At 46.1% G+C, this 19592-nt stretch overlaps 1 protein-coding gene across 1 annotated transcript in view; it reads right to left on the bottom strand.

The window, feature by feature from the left end:
• The window catches only part of dipk2ab (divergent protein kinase domain 2Ab), a 288676-nt gene that overhangs the window by 237773 nt on the left and 31311 nt on the right, over positions 1–19592 (bottom strand). The gene's annotated exons all lie outside the window — the stretch shown is intronic.

The raw sequence follows: 19592 nt of genomic DNA, 5'->3' as shown, positions 1-19592 counted from the left end.
TGAGGGGGAGGAGGGAGAGGGAGAGGGAGGGGGAGGAGGGAGAGGGAGGGGGAGGAGGGAGGGGGAGGAGGGAGAGGGAGGAGGGAGAGGGAGGGGGAGGAGGGAGGGGGAGGAGGGAGGGGGGAGGAGGGAGGGAGAGGGAGGGGGAGGAGGGAGAGGGAGGGGGAGGAGGGAGGGGGAGGAGGGAGAGGAGGGGGGAGGAGGAGAGGGAGGAAGGGGAGGGAGAGGGAGGAAGGGGAGGGAGAGGGAGGAAGGGGAGGGAGAGGGAGGAAGGGGAGGGAGAGGGAGGAAGGGGAGGGAGGGGGAGGAAGGGAGGGAGGGGGAGGAAGGGGAGGGAGGGGGAGGAAGGGGAGGGAGGGGGAGGAAGGGGGAGGGAGGGGGAGGAAGGGGGAGGGAGGGGGAGGAAGGGGGAGGAGGGGGAGGAAGGGGAGGGAAGGGAGGGAGGGGGAGGAAGGGGAGGGAGGGGGAGGAAGGGGGAGGAAGGGGGGGAGTGAGGGGGAGGGGGAGGGGGAGGGGAGGGGGGGAGGGAGGGGGAGTGAGGGGGAGTGAGGGGGAGGGAGGGGAGGGAGAGGGAGGAAGGGGAGGGAGAGGGAGGAAGGGGAGGGAGAGGGAGGAAGGGGAGGGAGAGGGAGGAAGGGGAGGGAGAGGGAGGAAGGGGAGGGAGAGGGAGGAAGGGAGGGAGAGGGAGGAAGGGGAGGGAGAGGGAGGAAGGGGAGGGAGAGGGAGGAAGGGGAGGGAGAGGGAGGAAGGGGAGGGAGAGGGAGGAAGGGGAGGGAGAGGGAGGAAGGGGAGGGAGAGGGAGGAAGGGGAGGGAGAGGGAGGAAGGGGAGGGAGAGGGGAGGAAGGGGAGGGAGAGGGAGGAAGGGGAGGGAGAGGGAGGAAGGGGAGGGGGAGGGAGGAAGGGGAGGGGGAGGAGGGAGGAAGGGGAGGGGGAGGGAGGGAGGAAGGGGAGGGAGAGGGAGGAAGGGGAGGGGGGAGGGAGGGAGGAAGGGGAGGGAGAGGGGAGGAAGGGGAGGGAGAGGGAGGAAGGGGAGGGGGAGGGAGGGAGGAAGGGGAGGGAGAGGGAGGAAGGGGAGGGAGAGGGAGGAAGGGGAGGGAGGAGGGAGGAAGGGGGAGGGAGAGGGAGGAAGGGGAGGGAGAGGGAGGAAGGGGAGGGAGAGGGAGGAAGGGGAGGGAGAGGGAGGAAGGGGAGGGAGAGGGAGGAAGGGGAGGGAGAGGGAGGAAGGGGAGGGAGAGGGAGGAAGGGGGAGGGAGAGGGAGGAAGGGGAGAGAGTTGGGGGGAGAAGGGGAGAGAGTTGGGGGGAGGAGGAGAAGGGGAGAGAGTTGGGGGGGGGAGAGAAGGGGAGAGAGTTGGGGGGGGGGAGAGAAGGGGAGAGAGTTGGGGGGGGGGAGAGAAGGGGAGAGAGTTGGGGGGGGAGAGAAGGGGAGAGAAGGGGAGAGAGTTGGGGGGGGGAGAAGGGGAGAGAGTTGGGGGGGGAGAGAAGGGGAGAGAGTTGGGGGGGGGAGAGAAGGGGAGAGAGTTGGGGGGGGAGAGAAGGGGAGAGAGTTGGGGGGGGGAGAGAAGGGGAGAGAGTTGGGGGGGGAGAGAAGGGGAGAGAGTTGGGGGGGGGAGAAGGGGAGAGAGTTGGGGGGGGGAGAAGGGGAGAGAGTTGGGGGGGGGGGAGAAGGGAGAGAGTTGGGGGGGGGAGAAGGGGAGAGAGTTGGGAGGGGGGGAGAGGGGAGAGAGTGGGGGGGGAAGGGGAGAGTGGGGGGGAGGAGAAGGGCGAGAGTGGGGGGGGAGGAGAAGGGGCGAGAGTGGGGGAGGAGGAGAAGGGGCGAGAGTGGGGGAGGAGGAGAAGGGGCGAGAGTGGGGGGGGGGGAGAAGGGGCGAGAGTGGGGGGGGAGGGGAAGGGGCGAGAGTGGGGGGGGAGGGGAAGGGGCGAGAGTGGGGGGGGAGGAGAAGGGGCGAGAGTGGGGGGGGAGGAGAAGGGGCGAGAGTGGGGGGGGAGGAGAAGGGGCGAGAGTGGGGGGGGAGGAGAAGGGGCGAGAGTGGGGGGGGAGGAGAAGGGGCGAGAGTGGGGGGGGGAGGAGAAGGGGCGAGAGTGGGGGGGGAGGAGAAGGGGCGAGAGTGGGGGGGGGAGGAGAAGGGGCGAGAGTGGGGGGGGGAGGAGAAGGGGCGAGAGTGGGGGGGGAGGAGAAGGGGCGAGAGTGGGGGGGGGGGGAGGAGAAGTGGAGAGAGTGGGGGGGGGGGGGAGGAGAAGTGGAGAGAGTGGGGGGGGGGGGGGTGGAGCAGCGGAACGGAAGAGGAGTGCCTTTTTTCTGTGCATGCGCCATAAACACAACAGCAAAAGACTTACTGGCCAGTCCCTGGACCCGGTGACACCAAGGTCTTCGCACGCTCACTCCCCGCGGCCTCTCGCTTCCGGCCCTCTCCATTCAGCCGTTCCCTCCAGCTGCGGATGCCCAATCCAGTTGCTTTCTCCCCTACCCAGTTGCTTTCTCTACTTCTCCACAGTACTTCAGGCATTGCAACTGTCTGGTCCTGCATTTTGCATGCTCCCGCTCTCCCCCACCCCTCCCCCTCTTCACCCACCCCCTCCCCCTCTTCACCCACCCCCCCTTTACCCCCCCTTCCTGCACCCCTCCTTTATCCCCCTACCTCCACCATAGTTGAATATCTGAAGTGCAGTTGCAAAGTCGGGGAAATAGCATGCAAAACAAAACCTCAACAATTCTGGGTTTAATTATTGAAGAGTTTTATTAAGTTCATTAAGTATCCGAGGAACTGCTGTGCATGGATACATGAGTGTTGTGTCCAGCATTCCCGTTAGACAGACAGGCCGAGTCTCTGCTATGCACAGCTAAAGAGATTGTTCTTGGAGAGCCTTGTGGTGAATGAACGCTTGGCTCTCTATTCCACTACTGTATTGTCCATGTGAAGGCAAAGTCACAAGAGTCTGAGCTCAGGTCTATTCTTGGTGAATGTTCCCCAAGCGCATCCCAATTCATCCATAAATGCAATGTTCCTTTCCACATCGTGATGAGCTCCGCAGCATGATCCAGTTGCCTTCGTTGCTTGAATGCTGACCTTAAGTCTCGAGGATTGTTTTCTCGACGGCTTGTTTTACATGAAAAGAAGAAAAGCAAATCAGAGTCAGAGCTTGCCTCCCTCCATCCACTGAAATTACTGTTGCGCACACCTTTTTAAGTTCTGCAGTGAAGGCACCAATTGATAACGTCGCCAATGAAGCACTTATTACCCACCTCAGATGCAGGAATCATCACATCCTTGCGTCATCTCCTGCACTGCCTCCTTTGCTGGAATGCTGTCCTTAAGTGTCAAGGATTGTTTTCTCAAGGGCACATTTTACACGAAAGGAAATAAAGAAAGATCAGTGTCAGAGCGTCCCTCCCTCCAATGAAATTACTGTTGCGCATGCTTTATGCTCTGCAGTATAGGCCAATGAATCACTTAGTACCCACATCAGCTGTAGGAGTCAGGATGATGTAACTGCCCCTATCTCGTGATGGTTCAATGCTGCTCTCAGGGAAAACATGAATGATGTGAGGGTGCTGGAAAAAGAAGCACATTTCTTTTGGACTATGAACATAAAGCAGGCCATTTAGCCCAGCTGTTCCCTGCTAGTGGTTATGCTACTCGTGCGTCTTCCCATCCATTCCCATTTAATCCTGCCTACTACTATCAGCATCATCTTCCATTTCTTTCACTCTTACCTACCTTTGCCTTAAAGCAACACTGAGGATGGAGAATGGTGTGGCTGCACTCCCACCTCACTAGTTGTGTACGCAGCAAGAGCATTCACATTTGTCCTACCACTGGACACGGCATGCTTGTTTCTTTTAGTGCTCAGTCTCTTCTTGCTGAATGTTCCCCAAGTGCTTGACCCCTTTGGACGCCTTCTCTGCTTGACAGGCAGCAGCTGGCAATTGCGGAGTCTCACAAGGCTCTGCATGGTTGTTTCAAGGGCGGATGGGGAAACATGTGGCTGTGTGTCCACGTGCTCTGCTTGGATGGGTGCAGGAACAGGTAACTGTGTAACTGAACAGCAAGGAGAGGGTACCGCAGGTGGGGAAAGTGGAGCTTTGAACAGGCAGGCGTATGTATGGTCCATCAGATCATTAGGCCAGGGGGTGAAACGCTCAGGATCCATGGATTGTGGCACGCGACTGATGTCCAGCGCGTGGCCACCTCCATCCGAAGGTGCTTCCGGGCAATTGTTGGGCAAATTAATTGGCTCCAGCTCATCAGCCAGTCCTTGTGTTTATGGCGCATGCACAGAAAAAGGCACTCCCCTTCCGCTCCCCACCGACCTCCCTCCCCCCCTCCCTTCCCCCCCCCCCCCCCGTCCCTCCCTCCTCCCTACCTTCCTTCCTTCTTCCCCCCCCTCCCTCCCTTCCCTCCCCTTCCCCCCCTACCTTCCCTCCCCTTCCCCCCTACCTTCCCCCCCCCTTGAATAATTGAGATAAAATGCCCGACGAAACCTCTCCTCCTTCCATTTTCAAAAACTCGCGCTGAAGCTTTCGGAAGATTGACGCACATGCGCACACGGGCTCCGGTCATCTGCGCATGCGCTGCAGTCCGGATTGCCAGGACCAGTGTGCGCATGTGCAAAGGTCAACCTGGCGTGTTCCCCGAGGAAGATGACGTTACGCGATGACGTCGTCTGCGCATGCGCAAACTGGTCCTGGCAATCCGGACCGCAGCGCATGCGCAGAGGGCCCGAAACCGTGTGCGCATGTGCGCACCGTGGCGCATTCTGATGACGTAGCGTTGTCAATCACTTTGAAAAATCTATCACATTTGAGTCTCTGTCAGGTGACACAGGACCCACTCCCCTGGTGTGACCATTAAGGTCCAGGATATGGAAACCATTGCTATCTGTTGGTGTCTGGATGGGGACCAGTTACAATGCTGCTACTTCACACCTATTCACCTTGGTTTGGACTGTGGAGTCAATCTGTCTACAGACTTTTTGTTGGTTCATTCCTGTAGATAGGAGTCATCAACATGTAATAGGCTCCTTTCAATTTCAATGGGTTTTCCCCAAAGCTAATTCAGACGCAGTTAATAAGTTTTGTCTTTGCAGACAGGCTGTTTATTGAAAGTACAGAAGGGGATCACCTAACCTCTACTCCACTTTGTCTATGGTACAAATGTGCCCATTTTCTTGTGGTTCAGTTCAGCAAGTGTTTTTTTCTCATAAATCCTCCCGTTCATTGCTTATTTTATCACCACTCCTTCCAAGCATGCACTACCAAGGAAGAGGCCAGTGAGCCTCGAGGGTACTTCAGGCAAGTATAAGATCAAAGAAAAATGTGTGGCATATTTCACTTGTACAAATGCAAATGCAACCAGTGAGGCAATCACAGGATCTATGTCCTTGCACTTTCTTGTGCATTGTTCAAGTTGTGCCAGAACTGGACACCCAAATTAGGCTAGCCAGTGATGGGATGTGCCAATTTTCACCAAACCTGGCATAGTTCACCAGTTACAGAAATTAGAAAATGAGATAAGCACATTAGGCTTTTCTCACCCAATTGATTTAAACATTTTTTTAAAAATCATACGTTAAACATGCTTTTAAAAGGTATATAGTCGGTGAAGAAATGTCATGGCAGCTGTAACTCAGTTTTTTTTTTGCAGAAATTTGACTGAACTGAATTTTCAATAGAATGTTACTGGAGTGACAATGGAAAGTGGGGAGAAGGTTTTTGCATAGTATGGTTGGTAAACAATTCAAAAAAATTAAAAAGGAGCAAACATGGACTTAACCAAGGACTTTGATTGTCACAATAAACACAAGGATTATAATAAAAATACAAACAGGTACACAACCAAAACCCAAATAATTACAATGGGTTTTTGTATCACTTTATGGTATTGCATTCCATTTCATGCAAGTTATAAAACAATAATTGGGTTTTATGTTGTATTGTAGAACAGCAAACTAGCGGGAACTGGATTTGACTGCAACTGTACACAGCAACTTGACTTAAAATACTTGTCTTCACAGTATATTCAAAACTAAAAGCGCATGAAAATTTGGTTCTGAGCAGCTGAAAGGGGATATAATGATCATGGTTAGCTGCTGTGCAAGTGGAGTGTGAAAATAAAATGCAAAATAATTTCTGCCACACTGATCAATTATTCTTCTTCTTCTTTGGCCTCCTTATCTCGAGAGACAATGGATAAGCGCCTGGAGGTGGTCAGTGGTTTGTGAAGCAGCGCCTGGAGTGGCTATAAAGGCCAATTCTAGAGTGACAGGCTCTTCCACAGGTGCTACAGAAAAATTTGTTTGTCGGGGCTGTTGCACAGTTGGCTCTCCCCTTGCGCCTCTGTCTTTTTTCCTGCCAACTACTAAGTCTCTTCAACTCGCCACACTTTAGCCCCGCCTTTATGGCTGCCCGCCAACTCTGGGGGACGCTGGCAACTGACTCCCACGACTTGTGATCAATGTCACAGGATTTCACGTCGCGTTTGCAGACGTCTTTAAAGCGGAGACATGGACGGCCGGTGGGTCTGATGCCAGTGGCGAGCTCGCTGTACAATGTGTCTTTGGGGATCCTGCCATCTTCCATGCGGCTCACATGGCCAAGCCATCTCAAAGGCCGCTGACTCAGTAGTGTGTATAAGCTGGGTATGTTGGCCGCCTCAAGGACTTCTGTGTTGGAGATACGGTCCTGCCACCTGATGCCAAGTATTCTCTGGAGGCAGCGAAGATGGAATGAATTGAGACGTCGCTCTTGGCTGACATACGTTGTCCAGGCCTCGCTGCCATACAGCAAGGTACTGAAGACACTGGCCTGATACACTCGGACTTTTGTGTTCTGTGTCAGTGCGCCATTTTCCCACACTCTCTTGGCCAGTCTGGACATAGCAGTGGAAGCCTTTCCCATGCGCTTGTTGATTTCTGCATCTAGAGACAGGTTACTGGTGATAGTTGAGCCTAGGTAGGTGAACTCTTGATCCACTTCCAGAGCGTGGTCGCCAATATTGATGGATGGAGCATTTCTGACGTCCTGCCCCATGATGTTCGTTTTCTTGAGGCTGATGGTTAGGCCAAATTCATTGCAGGCAGCCGCAAATCTGTTGATGAGACTCTGCAGGTACTCTTCAGTGTGAGATGTTAAAGCAGCATCGTCAGCAAAGAGGAGTTCCCTGATGAGGACTTTAAGTACTTTGGACTTCGCTCTTAGATGGGCAAGGTTGAACAACCAGGAGATTTAACTATGTATTTTATCAAACAAGTCTTTACTTCCTGTTTAAAATCTGGCCACATTGTAAAAAAGTACAGTAAATATTAGAACTGTATGCAAGAGATTCCAAAAGCATCGTTTTCCTCCAATTTTTTCCCCCTCCTATTCTGAAGGAGACTCACATTGGGGTATGATTCTGTCAATGACCACACCTTTCAAGTACCTCGTCCAAGTGGCTATTTGACAGCGTGAAATCCTAGATGTGAAGTGCAACCACGTGGAGTCAGAGTGTCACTTACAGCATAGGAGGAGGCCATTCGGCCCATCGGGTCCATGCTGGCTCGCTGCAGAGCAATCCAATCAGTCCCACTCTCCCACTTGATCCCCGTAGCCCTGCAGGTTTATTTCCTTCAAATGCACATCCAATTTCCTTTTAAAATTATTGATTGTCTCTGCTTCCACCATCCTTGTGGGCAAGTTCCAGGTCATTACCACTCGTGGCGTAAAAAAGTTCTTCCTCACATTCCCCCTGCACTTCTTAACCAAAACCTTCAATATGTTCCCAAGTCCTTGTACCATCAGTAAATGGCAACAGTTTTTCCTTGTCTAACTTCCCTAAGCCTGTCAAAATCTTGTACACCTCTATCAAATCTCCACGTAATCTTTCCTCTAATGAGAACACTCCTAGCTTTTCCAAACTAACCTTGTACATAAAATCCCCCAACCCTGGAACCATTCTGGTAAATCACTTCTGCACCCTCTCTAGGACCCTCACATCCTTCCTAATGTGTGGTGACCAGAATGCAATACTCCAGCTGGGGCCTAACCAGAGCCTAACTCAGCGAGTAGGACACAGCGAGCGTGGAGCCGGAGCACAAAGAGACCAGGAGGGAGGGAGTTCACTCAAGAGAGTGGGACTTGCCTGCCGGGAGCAGTCCAGGCGCGCTGAAGTTTTGAAAAAAAAGTCAACAGTGGCATCACAGGAAAGCTGCAAGGTGATTGTTGGTGAGCAACAGCTGTTAGGAAATAACTAAATAGCTCGGTAAGTAACTAAAGTAAAGAGAAAAGTCTACAGTTCTTTTTTAATATAGTAGATAGTGAGGTTTTTTTTTTAGGGAATCAAAGTTCCTAGTGTAAATAATCTAATTTTTGGGTAATTTAAGAGAGTAAAAAGAGTGAAAAAAAATAAAGAGTGACATCACAGGAAAACCGCAAGTTCATTGGTTGGTAAGTAACTGCTAATTTGAACTTCCTATTCGAAATTGATTTCAGATTAAAGGTGAATAGGAGAAATATTTTACAGATTAAAAACTAAAGATCAGTAGGAAATTTAAAAATCAAATTAAAAATAAAATAGAGATGCAGGGCCAGGCGATGTGTTGTACCTGCATGATGTGGGAGCTGCTGGACCCCATTGTGGTTCCTAGTGACCACATCTGAAGCAAGCGTTGGCTGCTCCAGGAACTCCGGCTCAGAGTTGATGAGCTGGAGTCGGATCTTCTGACACTGCGACACATCAGGGAGGGGGAAGAGTTCCCTGGACGCTGTGTTTCAGGAGACAGTCACACCCCTTAGATTAACTACCTTGAATTCTGCCAGTGGTCAGGGACAGGAGGGTGTGGCTGCGAGTGAGGCAGGTAGAGGGATCCAGGAGGTAGTGTTGCAGGAGCCTCAGCCCTTGTCCAATAGGTTCAAGATTCTTGCTCCCTGTGTGGACGAGAGCAGGGACTGTAGGGAGGATGAGCAAACTGACCATAGCACCATGATACAGGGTGACATTCAAGCGGGGAGAGAAAAGAGAAATGTAGTCGTAATCAGGGACAGTATAGTTAGGGGCACAGACACTGTTCTCTGTGGCCAGGATCGAGAGTCCCGAAGGCTGTGTTGTTTAGCTGGTACCAGGGTTCAGGATATCTCATCTGGGCTGCAGAGAAGCTTGCAGTGGGAGGGGAAAGATCCAGTTGTCGTGGTCCACGTAGGTACCAACAATAGAGGTAGAACGAGGATAGAGATTCTGCTGAGGGAATATGAGCAGCTCGGGGCTAAATTAAAAAGCAGAACCAAAAAGGTAATAATCTCCAGATTACAACCTGGGCCACAAGCAAATTGGCACAGGGTCAATAAGAATAAAGAGGTAAGTGCGTGGCTCAGATTGGTGTAGGAGGAATAGCTTCGAATTCATGGGACATTGGCACCAGTACTGGGGAAGAAGGGAACTGTTCCGATGGGACGGGCTCCACCTGAATCATGCTGGGACCAGAGGCCTGGGGAATTGCATAACTAGGGCTGTCGATAGGGCTTTAAACTAAATAGTGGGGAGGTGGGGGGGAGGGTTCAGTTGCATGGAAAATTAGGAAGTCAAAGTTAAAGGAGAGGGTAGGGGTGCACGTTAGTGATGAGGCTGATTGTTACCTGAAAATAAAAGGTAGAGACAGAACACGTGAATGCCATATTGCACCAAGGAATCATACAGGAGTAGGGAAATTTGATAGAACAAACTTAAAAGCTTTGTATCTGAATGCACAAAGCATTCAGAATAAAATTAATGAGTTAACAGCGCAAATAGAGACAAATGGGTATCATCAGTGGCAATCACTGAGATGTGGTTGTACGGAAACCAGGTTTGGGAATTGAATATCAAGGGTAGACAATATTTTGGAAGGATAGGCAGGAAGAAAAAGGAGGTGGTGTAGCTTTGTTAATAAAGGGAGAGATCAGTGCTGTCGTGAGAAATGATATAAGCACCGGAGATCAAGACGTAGAATCAGTCTGGGTAGAAATAAGAAATAGCAAGGGAAAGACCACCCTGCTGGGAGTAATCTGTAGGTTCCCAAACAGTAGTCCAGCAGGGGGGCACAGTATAAACCAGAAAATACTGGGGGCTTGTAAGAAAGGTACGGCAATAATCATGGGTGATTTTAATATACGTATAGACTGGATTAATCATATTGACAAGGGTAGCCTCGAGGGAGAGTTCATGGAATGTATTAGAGATTGTTTTTTGGAGCAAGATGTTGTGGAACCAACCAGAGAGCAGGCTATTCTAGATTTGGTATTGTGTAATGAGGTAGGATTAATTAATGATCTCATAGTTAAGGATCCTCTAGGAAAGAATTATCACAGCATGCTCGAATTTCAAATTCAGTTTGAGGGAGAGAAACGAGTCCCACACTAGCAATCTGGAGTTACACAAAGATAATTACATAGGTATGAGGACAGATTTGGTCCTAGTGGACTGGGCAGGAAGACTAAAAGGTAGGACAGTTGATGAGCAGTGGCAGATGTTGGAGATATTCAATTCCTCCCAACTAAAATATATTCCAGACAGGAAGAAAGATTCTAAGAAGGGGAAGGAACATCCATGGCTAAGCAAGGAAGTTAAGGAAAACAAAGACAAAAACTAAGGCATACATTGCAAAGGCCACTGGTAGGCTGGAAGATTGGGAAACTTTTAAAGAACAAAGGGTGACTAAAAATGTAATAAAAAGAGAAAAGATAAATTATGAAAGAAAACAAGCGCAAAATATAAAAACGGATAGCAAAAGTTTCTGTAAGTATATAAAAGGGGAGAGAGTAGCTAAAGTGAATGTTGGTTCCTTGTAGCATGAGACTGGGGAGTTAATAGTGGGGAACAAAGAAATGGCAGAGACACTAAATCGGTATTTTGCCTCCGTTTTCATGGTGGAGGATACTAGTACCATCCCAATAGTAACAAGTAATGCAGAGGTTATAAAGGGAGGAACTTAGAACAATCATCACTAGGGAAAAAGTACTGAGCAAACTATTAGAATTGAAGGCAGACAAGTCCCCAGGGCCTGATGGCCTACATCCTAGGGTCCTAAAGAAAGTGGCAGCGGAGATAGTGGATCCATTGGTTATAATATTCCAAAATTCCCTGGATGCGGGGAAGGTTCCAGTGGATTGGAAAACTGCTAATGTAACGCCCTTATTCAAAAAGGGAGGGAGGCAGAAAGTAGAAAACTATAGACCAGTTAGTTTAACATCTGTCATTGGGAAACTGTTAGAATCCATTATTAAGCAAGTAATAACAGGACATTTAGAAAGTCAAAACTCAATCCATCAGAGTCAGGATGGTTTTATGAAGGGCAAATCGTGTTTGACTAATTTGCTAGAATTCTTCGAAGATGCAACAAGTAAAGTGGATAATGGGGACCCTGTAGATGCAGTATATCTGGACTACCAGAAGGCATTTGATAAGGTGCCGCACAAAAGGTTAATACACAAGGTAAGATCACGTGGGGTTAGGGGCAATTTATTAGCTTGGATAGAGGATTGGCTAACCAACAGAAAACAGAGTCCGAATTAATGGGTCCCTTTCTGGTTGGCAAGATGTAACTAGTGGGGTGCCACAGGGTTTGGTCCTCAGGCCCCAACTACTAACAATCTATGTTAATGACTTCGATACAGGGATAGAAGGTACTATAGCCAAATTTGCAGATGACACTAAAATAGGTGGCATAGTAAGTTGCAATAAATAAATAAGAAATTTACAGATGAATACGGATAGGTTAGGTGAATGGGCCAAAATTTGGCAGATGGAGTTTAACATGGATAAGTGTGAGGTTATCCATTTTGGTCAGAAGAATAGAAAGGCAAATTATCTAAATGGAGAGAAACTTGAGATTGCTTCAGTGCAGAAGGATCTGGGTGTCCTCGTGCATGAATCGCAGAAAACTAGGATGCAGGTGCAGCAGGTAATAAGGAAGGCAAATGGAATTTTGGCATTTATTGCTAATGGAATATAGTATACAAGTAGGGAAGTATTTCTGCAACTGTACAAGGCATTAGTGAGACTGCACCTGGAGTACTGTGTACAGTTTTGGTCCCCTTACTTGAGGAGGGATATAGCTGCATTGGAGGCAGTTCAGAGGAGGTTCACTAGATTGATTCCAGGGATGAGGGGTTTGTCTTTTGAAGAGAGATGGAGCAGTTTAGGCCTTTACTCTCGAGTTTAGATGAGAGGAGATCTAATTGAGGTATACAAGATGATTAAGGGGATTGACAAAGTAGACGTAGAGAGGATGTTTCCTCCGGTGGGGCAATCTGGAACAAGAGGTCATTGTTTTAAATCTGCGACCCCTTTTCCAAAAACTGAGATGAGGAGAAATTACTTCTCTCAAAGGGTCGCGTGTCTGTGGAATTCACTACCCCAGAGTGCGGTGGATGCCGGGACATTGAATAAATTCAAGGAGATAGATAGATTTTTAATTAATAATGGGTTGAAAGGTTATAGAGAACGGGCAGGAAAGTGGAGTTGAGGCACCGATGAGATCAGCCATGATTGTATTGAATGGCGGAGCAGGCTCGAAGGGCTGGATTGCCTACTCCTGCTCCTAGTTCTTATGTTCTTTATAAAAGGTTCAGCATAACTAGCCTGCTTTTGTACTCTACACCTCTATTTACGAAGCCCAAGATTTCATATGCTTTGCTAACTGCTCTCAATATGTCCTGCCACCTTCAAAGATCGATGCAGAATCAAATCTGTCCTGTCTTCACCCAATATCCACTTTCCAGCTGGAGCAACTGAAGAGCAATCCTGAGTGGGAGCTAACTAATTTTTCCCCTGAAGTGGGAACACTGAGGCCATCTGCAATATCCCACCATGTCAACACTAACTGTCAAATAAATCTCATGATTTTTCTTTCAGGCCAAGCGATCTGTACTTGACATGCAATTATATTTAATGAAAAGGACAGTTCCTTCATAGTTTTATTTAAATGATCTCTCTTTTTCTGAGGGACTGTAGGAAAAAGCAGTTTCATAAATACGTACAAAGTCTTTTACATAATTAAACATGCTAGCTAAACTGACCAAAATTTAGAAGACAAATCCACTGTATATAGTAAAAGATCTTTCTGTACTTTATCATAAATTAGAAATATGCACAACTCAAGCCGAGCTATGTGTAGGAAGAGCAAAAAAGCAACCGTCACATAGAACAACTGCAGAAAATCAACCACCACAGGCTATGGCTGTCACGGATATGTAATAAAGCTGCCTTGAAATCACTGGCACACATCACACATCCAAAAATCTAAAAAGCAAGCTTCTAGCGATACTCACAATTTTGCCAAGCACACATTCTTCACAGGTGCCTTTTTTTGCTGATTGAACACATTTTGTGCAATATCTGATGACATCATGACCCCAGCAGCTACTTGACCTGGTGCCAATTTTTGTCTGAATGTGCACTCATCCCTGCTGCAAGAACACTGTAGGAGTAACAAAGATGATGATGCCCAGGATAAAACACCAAAAAGCATTCATCAAGTTTCATGTTTGCTCCAAACAAGGTTTTATCCCTATTACGAACAGTTCAATAAATTGTAGTCCTATCAAGCTGGCAAAAAGATTTGTAGCAACATTTTTGTTTCATCTTTTGCTGGGATCAGAAGGAAAATTAGCAGCCCAACTCTTGAACACAGGGCTCTCAGCTTTTTAATTCTATTCTGTCACAGTGGATAAACTGAACAAACTCACTAAACTGACTGCAAACAACTAGAGTCCAGGCATTGATCCAAGAAGTGCTATTCATAAGACAGTGAAACATGTAATTTTTTTTGTTACACAAAAATTCTGTACCTCATGGCTGCAGACAGAAACAATTCCACTTCTAGATCTTTCTTCAAGTGCTTTTTTCTTTAAAAAAAAAAGGGCCTATAATTCATTAAATAGAAATAATTGTAAAAGCAATAGATTGTATTACAGAACTCAGGAGAATCTGAAATGGTTCATAAGGCTCATCGATATCATCTTGTGAGATAACCAAACAGCAGGGCAGACACATGCAAATATACTGTCCTCCAACAAGGCTGTGGGTGAAACTGCACTCTCAATTAGAAATAACAGCACAAGATTGTCAGAAAACTACAGTAAAACCAAAAAGGCAGTTAAGGCAACTTAAAAAAAGCTTTTTTAAGTAGAGAATCAGTTCACACAATGCTGCGAGCCATCACGGACAGCGCAATGTTAAGTTTTTAAAATTACCCACTGTTACGACCAGGTGGGAAAGGGGTCTAGGGTTCCCTCTCAGCCTTCACCTGGTGTTAGCATAACAGGGTTTAATTTTAAACACACCGTGTTTTTAGCTCCCCCTTGGTGAATCCTTGCTCACTGCTTTCCAATTGTAAGGCAAAGAAACCAGCCAAACACGTTTTCTTAGGCTTAAAGAAAGGTTGAAATTTATTAAACTTAAACTCTAATTCCGTTAACGCCTATGGATTCACGACGCGCCCACGCTAGCATGCATACGCGATACACACATGCAGATAGAGACAGAAAATAGCAGAATAAATAAAGTGGAAAAGTTTGAGGCAATATCTGAAGATGGTTTTGGTTACTGTTCTTCAAGCTCGCTTTAGAGTCCTTGATTGTAGGTAGGTCTTGCTTTGCATTGGGGCTCAGTATTCTTAAACCTTGTTCGATGTAGGAGACTTCTCTCTCTTGAGGTTCATGTGTCTTTAGTAGGTTCAGGGGCTTGAGAGAGAGATGGGAGCAGGCAGGAGAGGTCTTTTCAGTCCAGGAGCAAACATTCGCTGAGTTCAAACTCTGTCTAGTTCAAAAAACCCTGGACCAGCCAGTTAGTCGTGTGACCAGCTGGTTTCACCAGACCTGGCTTTTGTGGATTGCATCACCTTAGCAGTCTATGGAATGCTCTTCCTTACACCTTCAATGATTGGTGATCCAAATCCATTGTGGGTTAAGTGGACCAGGGAATAGCCCTTTGTCTCCACAAGCACTGTCTGTTTGAATGCAAATGTCCTTCCAGCCAAGTGTCTGGTGATTTCTTAAGTCCTTCCTTCACTCCAGTAACAATTTAAAATCAATGTTCATGACAAAATTAATATGCCCAATTCTTGGCAGGTGGGGGCCTGCATGACACCACACAAAATACATACACCTATGGTGGCAGCCATGGATCAGTGGGTAGCTCTCACCCGAGTCAGAAGTTGTCGGTTCAAGTACCACTTCAGAGACTTGAGCACAAAATTCCAGGCTGACACTCCAGTGCAGTACTGAGGGTGCGCTGTACTGTCAGAGGTGCTGTCTTTCAGATGAGATGTTAAACCAAGCAATAAAAACAAGATATGCTGGAACCACTCAGCAGGTCTGGCAGCATCTGTGAAAAGAGAAGCAGAGTTAACGTTTCAGGTCAGTGGCCCTTCTTTGGAACTGACCAGAAACATTAACTCTGCTTCTCTTTTCACAGATGCTGCCAGACCTGCTGAGTGGTTCCAGCATTTCGTGTTTTTATTTCAGATTTCCAGCATCCGCAGTATTTTGCTTTTATTTTAGTGTTAAACCAAGACCCTGTCTGCTCTCAGGTGAGCATAAAAGATCCCATGGCATTATTGCATAAAAGAGCAGGGAAGTTTTCCCCAATGCCCTGGCCAATATTTATCCATCAATCAACATTACAGCAAAAGAAAAGAGATTATCTGGTCATTATCGCATTGCTGTATGAGCTTGCCGTGTGCAAACTGATTGCCATGGTTCCTACGTTACAACAGTGACTATACTTCAAAAATACTTCATTGGCTGTAAAGTACTTTGACAAGTCCTGAACTCATCAATTATTGATGACAAAAAGACAATTATTTATTTTCTCTGCATCCTATTTTCCAGCAGTCAGAGGGGAAAAGGTTGATGCAGTAATGTTATCCTACACTTAAGTATGCTTCACAAATAGTTCGTAAAAATACTAGAAACATCCAGGACTTGATCAGTACTCTTCCAGCTTGAATACAGGAACACCTTTCAAAATGATCTCATTAGAACTTTAAAATATCCAAGGAGAGTTGACACATTGTTACATTCAACAAAGACAACATCCTCCAGAGCTGGTAACCTACAGGAAACAAAAAGGACTGGCCCCTCTTATTCTTGCCAACCATGACTATGGAAGAGTATGAAACACTTTGGATTGTTTCTCTTGAAGCCTTTCATGCAGGTGTGGTAAGGTGTTTGTGCTATAGGCTCCCAAAGTACTTAATTCAATAACAAGCTGCAAGAAAAAAGTACAACAGCTAAGATTCAATAGGACTAGCAGCCTGGAAAAAACCACAGCCCATTAATAGGAATGCATTTTCTGGATTATTTAAATATGATCTAACTGCTCTATCCAAATGACAAAACCACTATCTTAAACAAAATAGTTACAGTTAAATTGCATCTCACTTCTCAAAGACAAGAAACTTCAAACTTCTTGTTCGCAATTGAGAGATTAATACAAGTACTATAAAATTTGTAGCACAAACAAGATGATGCTTAAGAACCAATTTGTGTCTACACAATTCATCTGAAAAAAGCTTCACCATTTTCATCTTGTTTTGCACATCAAATTGCAAACTTTATGTCTTTCTATTCATAAACTAAAATAGTTACATTCTATATCGTCATCGTATTATTCATTTTTACTGAAAAAAGTTCTTACCTAATCAAAACAGCTTTAAGGAACAGGGAGGAAAATTTGACCTCAGCATCATCTGCCACTCAAATACAGGTCACTGAGTCGAACTATTCTACGCAATCCATCAATGTTACAATAATTTTAGACAAACTTTAAAAAAAAAAGTTAGTGCAATATGTCCATCAGTTTCTGAAAAATGTGACGCTCATTGATTTCGGTGAGGCCCGTTCAGCTGCACTTGGTATGGTGGTTGGAAAGACAAGGAGGAAGCAAAATTTAGAGAAGGGATTAGTCCTTGAAAAAAAAGTATAGTTTCCTTCCACTTTACCAGTTGATTTACAGTGACACTGCTCAGGTGTAGTCATGGATCTGAAGTGCCAAGCCAAGCAGTTTGCTTAACGTCAAAGTAATTAATTTTTGTCTATTTTCACTTCCTCAAAACCTTCTCATTTCTTGTAGTTTCATGATTAAAGTTAAATCATTTTCCAATTAAATAGAGTTTGTGCTGAAGCCATTATTGACACACCACTTCACCCTGACACCACCGCCATTGGCAGCTGCTCATTTAACCTGCTTTGGGTCTGCATTAAAGCAGCTCAAATATATCCCCTCTGCTCTGCTGGAACCATTAGGCCCCCCTCAGTGTCAGAAAACCCCTCATTTCCAATAAAGTTAGAATTTTAATTTGGTACCTTAAACTGTAGAAAGCAATGAAAAGGAATTGGGGGGAGGGGGGTACTCCCATCACTTATGCCTCAGTTCCTCATGTAGTGTTGGGTATTGTGCATAACAGGAACAGAGTAAAAACGACAATTTCCACGATGCAGTTCAGTCCCCTACAGATAGAATTGATTCCGAGTAGCTTGAAATTCTACCACCCACGGCCCAGGATATGTACTAGGGATATTTAATACGGTTCTCACCATGTCCATTTTATCCAATTCTTAGTTAAAATTGTGAATGAGCACCCTGGAAACATGGTTCTGCTTTCTACATTTAGTGTCACCATCAGTCACTCTCAAATTAGGTACAAGACAAGTTATTTTTAAGTCAAAATCCCACAGAAATATCTCAACAGTATGCTTAATCCAAACCTCAAGTATTGTTCTACCAGCATAATTCCTATTCACATTCCCCAGCCACCTTCCAGACGGCGGGTTTAGAAATATCCAATTATGGATCCCCTCAGTTGCAACTCGTGTCCATTATGGAACTAGTCCGAAACAATCCAAATACTTTGGATCAACTAAGATGCAAGAACTATTAGGTTAGGTTAGACGTAACATGCAAATTCTAGAAACACTTCCCATCTTAAACAGCATTCGCCAAAATTCCTCCCTATTTTTAAAGGTGCACTTCAATTGCTTAATAACTATTAATTACCATTGCATGTGAATGCCATACCAAACAGAAACAGAAGACTCAACGTGAGCTCACCGTTACCTGTGTCTAGATTTGAGTGAAGCAATATTTCAGTATGTCATTTACAATCCCAATATAATCAAATTATTGTGATGGAAACCACACTGGCCAAATTGAAACATATTAATTCTGTCATATGGAACACTGTTCCAACCCTTTTACTGAACATTGAACGTAACTTGTTTAAAAAGACGACAGAACTGAACGGCTGAAAACATGGCTGCACATTTACATTCTCAGAGAGAGCTGAATAGAGACAATGGGAGTGCTCCCTGATTCAATTAGCAAGATGGGTTTTGTCAATAGTGATGATCAAAAGACATTGAGAGCCACTGTCTGTATGAGAGACACTGCTCCACCTCCCACTTAGTGTGACTACAGAACTTTTGAAATCAACAATCTCAGCAGATGCTGCTGTTTCAAACAAAGAGTTGGTCACATGATTAACCTGCTGGCCAACCTGGGGACTTTTTTTTAAAAATTGTGCCACACAGAAAGGGCAGACTGTAATTGAACTTCAAGAGAAAGCACTACTCTCTCCCTGTCTCTCTCGCTCCAGCAGAGTTCCAGCAACCCACAGAAGTAGCTTAAGAGGACTTCATCAGCCTTCTGGTACAAGCGAAACAAGTTTAAAAGCTTGCACTGGGCCCCAACGAAAACTGCAAGACTTAACTCCAATCAAGGTCTTTACATCCAAACCAAAGACAGTAACTGAATTCTATTTACTACTCCAAACCGCACCCCCCCCGCCCTTTATTCTTTCCCCCCTCTATCTATTTGTGTGTGTTTATCGCATACGCATGCTAGCTTGGCTGCGTCGCGTATTTTTAGTAACTTTAACTGAGTTAGAGTGTTAAAGCTAATAAACTTACATCTTGCTTCTTCAAACCCAAGAAAGCCTGTCTGATTGCTCTCTAATTGTAATTGTAAAGGATCCAATGAGTAAGGACTCACTGAAATGAAGCTAAAACACTGTGGTTTTAAAAGTTAAACACAGTTACGGTCAAACCAGAAAAGGGGTGAGAGGAGAGCCCGAGTCCCCTTCCTCACCCGGTCCTAACACTATTAACATCTGCTTTACATTTTTAACTTGGGACGGCTTCAAGATACATGTGAATCATGATTCTACTTTGCAAGGAAAATATTTAAACACTGGAGACTTGCACTATAAAACCTTGAGATTACAGCATTGTAGCTATTTCATATTGCAAGCTGCAATCAGTGAAGTGAGTTTATAGAAAAAACTAACTTGGATTTACATACCACCTTTCATGTCAATATATAAAATGAAAATAATGAGATGTATTAAATGGAATGATATATTAATTTGCAAACCATTCACAAGAATTTTGTGTTATTAGACAACTCCAGCAGAAAAAGGAGCACCTAGTCTATAAAGTTTTAAAGGAAAATATATTCCAAATAAAAGACAATATTCTTAAGGTGGTTAAGGATTTCCACCATTACTACAATCTCTGTTTAATTGAGTAGTAAACCATTTTATCTACATACTCAAAAATCAACAGAATATGAACCCCTCAAT

The sequence above is a fragment of the Heterodontus francisci genome, chromosome 11 (assembly GCF_036365525.1).
Source record: "Heterodontus francisci isolate sHetFra1 chromosome 11, sHetFra1.hap1, whole genome shotgun sequence".
NCBI lineage: Eukaryota > Metazoa > Chordata > Chondrichthyes > Heterodontiformes > Heterodontidae > Heterodontus > Heterodontus francisci.
Note: the sequence above shows the minus strand (reverse complement) of the source record. Positions and strands in the feature narration are given on the sequence as shown.